General features: G+C 43.8%; 1 long non-coding RNA gene across 1 annotated transcript; it reads right to left on the bottom strand.

Moving 5' to 3' along the window:
* Nucleotides 1-472: 472 nt before the first annotated feature.
* On the bottom strand, nucleotides 473-1,468 carry LOC143768442 (uncharacterized). The gene is made up of 3 exons (XR_013213872.1): nucleotides 1,133-1,468; nucleotides 745-937; nucleotides 473-583 (listed from the first exon to the last, which is right to left on the bottom strand). It is a non-coding gene; the product is annotated as an uncharacterized LOC143768442 (long non-coding RNA).
* Nucleotides 1,469-3,415: the final 1,947 nt, after the last annotated feature.

Genomic DNA, 3,415 nt, shown 5'->3' with positions numbered 1-3,415 from the left:
AGATTATGGGTCACATCCATTCTGTCACCTAAAGCCTTGATAGCTTCATGTAAAACCGAGCTCAAGTGTAAAAACTCGGGCATGAGGGACCTATCCGAAGCCCTCTGTCTCTGCCGGGATGAGCCCGCAAAAATGGGTGCAGCGAAAGAGGACTGCGAAAGGGGAAGACCTGATGGGCCAGCCCCCTGGTCTCCAGTGAGTGTGGAAGACCCACCTGGTGCTGCGCTGCTGGATGGCTGGGACGGGTCCGTGGCTGCCGGCTGAAGGACCGCTCCAGAACCTGTGGCAACAGTCGTGCAGTGTGTGCTGTGAAAAAAGAAAACAGAAAATTAATACCAAACTATAACAAGACGGTACATCCTGTGGAATTAAAAGTGACAGATTATGTCAATGCAACACAACCGGAGGCATGTGAGAAATACTTACGTTCTCATGAGAAGGACCGGTCTCAGGAAGGCCAACACACAGTGGTATTTGTAGAGCCGGTGCCTTGCTCCGGAACCACTAGCTGCACTCTTCTCTGCACGTAGGTCCTTGTTGAAGCGGTCCTTCATGGAACGCCAACGTGTCCTTACTTTCTCCACTGTGAAATAACAATAAAATATAATGGTCAGAATAAGGACTTTTGGCCGTGCTCTCGTGACTGTGTGTGATGACAGAAACTACGAAAAGTTTTTTTTCATCACACACAGTCAAGAGAGCATGGCCAAGGTCTGTTGCTTCACACTACCGTGCAATACTTACCAAATGCATTACGGACCCGTGGCGGGGAATTCTCCCAGCCATCCCACAACGCTTGGGCCACCTCACTCCACAAACGACGGAGAACACTATTGACGGCGTGCTGTTGATCCCGGCTGTCCCACAACGGGACTCGCTCCTGGACCAGACTGATCAGCAGGTCATTATCAATCCGGTCGTCGTCCCGTTGTGAAACCTAAAATTAAAACAAAATCATTTAAGTTTGCTCAACCACATTTGGAAAAAATAAGACACGAAGATGAGAAAGGGCAGGAATATGAAAGACAACTTTCAGAAAAGGATGATATAAGAAATATGTATAGAAAAACAAGGGTACAGAAAGGAAGTTAAAAGAATATTACAATAAGGACAGTCTGCCTGGTATACATACCCGCTGCCGTCTTCCACCTGGACCTTGACTCCGCTGCTCAGTACCTCTCTGTCCCTCAGTTGAAGTGCTCTATAAAATTTAAAAAAAAAATTGCCTCATGTGTCGATGTGACAGTCAATACTTACCAAGCTGACGGACAAAAAACATACCTCGCTCACATGATCCACTTCTGATTGACGTGGCTGGAACTCCTCATCAGACGAGGAAACCGGAGAAGACATTCTGATGCGTGTTGAAAGAAAAAAAATAGAAGAAATTAGGACATGTAGATCCAAAAAATTGAAAATGAATGCATTGGCTAGGATATACTCACATTGCTCTGTGTCTTGTCCAACAATGCGTCCGGGCAGGGTGCTGTCTTCTTTGGAGTCTGATGAGAAGTGACCAGAAACTTCCCCCCACCTTCCTTTTATAACCCTGCTGCTATGGGGGAGTCTTATCAGTGTCTAGACATCTTTATCTACACTTAATTCAATGGTGCCAAAAAAAACGCATGCGTCAAAAAAACGCATGCAAACGCATGTCAAAAAAAACGCATGCGTCCCCATTGACTCCAATGCATTTTTTTGTCCAAAAAAAACGCATGTAAACGCATGCGTTTTTTTGGAAAAAAAAAAACGCCCCTCAAAATACTACAAGTTGCATTTTATTAAATGAACGCATGCAGTTAAAAAACGCATGCGTTCACAAACGCGTGCAAACGCGTACACCAAAAAACGCATGCGTTTTCAATGTTAAATATAGGGGAAAAAACGCATGCGTTTTTTTGCTAAAAAACGCTGCAGACAAAAACGCAAGTGTGAAACCACCCTCAGATGTCTGTCCAGCCTCTGTTTGAAGACTTCCATTGCTGCTACATATTTGATTGAGACTTAATGGCAGCAAATTTACTAGTATTTAAAGGGAACCTGTCATGTGAAAAGACACTATTAACCTGCAGATATGGGGTTAATCTGCAGGTTAATAGCATTCTGAACCTGCCCGGCATCAGCACTTATACCCCCGATGCTGGAAATTAACTTTATTCCTCCCTGCAGCATCCGGATTTCAGTCTTGGAGGTGGCACCAGTGCGGGTTCAGTCATCGCTCTGTGTATAGTGAGCTGCGGCTGTAACCGCATTCTCGTCACGGTGAGCTGTTAGTGTACCTAGAATGAAGTCTAGGGGATTCCAGCTACCACATATTATGTCACCCTACCTCATAAGTCTGGGAGTAGGACCAGTGTGACGCTCATTTGTGAAGGCCTCTTCATGGCGTTGCCCACGTGGTCATGTCGGTTCCGGACAATGGCATGTAATGATCCATTCGTTACTACAGATGAAATTAGATGCCACATATCAAGCCTAAGGTGTTAAACAATGTCTACACAAACCACGAGAAGGAATTTACATGACATTGAGCTACAAGCCAGACGTCCAGCTACAGCTATTCCATTGATCTCACGCCTGAAAATGGAGGTCTATCCTCTTCATCAATGAGTCCTGATTTTGTCTTGGACACAATTGTAGCTGGAGATTGGTTTAAAACTTGTGGGCAATGTCATGAAAAGGCCTTCATGAAGGAGCCGTTTTCCAACACAACAACATCAAGGTGTATATTGCTGGTGCTATGGTTAGCAGCCTACGTTGCCTAAATGTGCTGCCATATTCTGCAGTATTTCTGGACTTCAAGCACATCTGGGACATCGTTTGTGGACAATTACAGAGGATCGTAATGATTTTATTGCCCAAGTGTATGCAGCCAGAGCATTCCTCAGGCAATGATTAACTACTTCATTGATAGCAGCCAAAGTTTGTTAGTGCGGGGATTTCTGCACATGGCACTCATACTTGATGTTCAATAAATCGAAATGTTTTGACAATTTTGTTTCTCTTTTTTCATCATTTACAGTGGGGCAAAAAAATATTTAGTCAGTCAGCAATAGTGCAAGTTCCACCACTTAAAAAGATGAGAGGCGTCTGTAATTTACATCATAGGTAGACCTCAACTATGGGAGACAAACTGAGAAAAAAAAATCCAGAAAATCACATTGTCTTTTTTTATCATTTTATTTGCATATTATGGAGGAAAATAAGTATTTGGTCAGAAACAAAATTTCATCTCAATACTTTGTAATATATCCTTTGTTGGCAATGACAGAGGTCAAACGTTTTCTGTAAGTCTTCACAAGGTTGCCACACACTGTTGTTGGTATGTTGGCCCATTCCTCCATGCAGATCTCCTCTAGAGCAGTGATGTTTTTGGCTTTTCGCTTGGCAACACGGACTTTCAACTCCCTCCAAA

Source organism: Ranitomeya variabilis, chromosome 4 (assembly GCF_051348905.1).
Source record: "Ranitomeya variabilis isolate aRanVar5 chromosome 4, aRanVar5.hap1, whole genome shotgun sequence".
Classification (NCBI taxonomy): domain Eukaryota; kingdom Metazoa; phylum Chordata; class Amphibia; order Anura; family Dendrobatidae; genus Ranitomeya; species Ranitomeya variabilis.
Note: the sequence above shows the minus strand (reverse complement) of the source record. Positions and strands in the feature narration are given on the sequence as shown.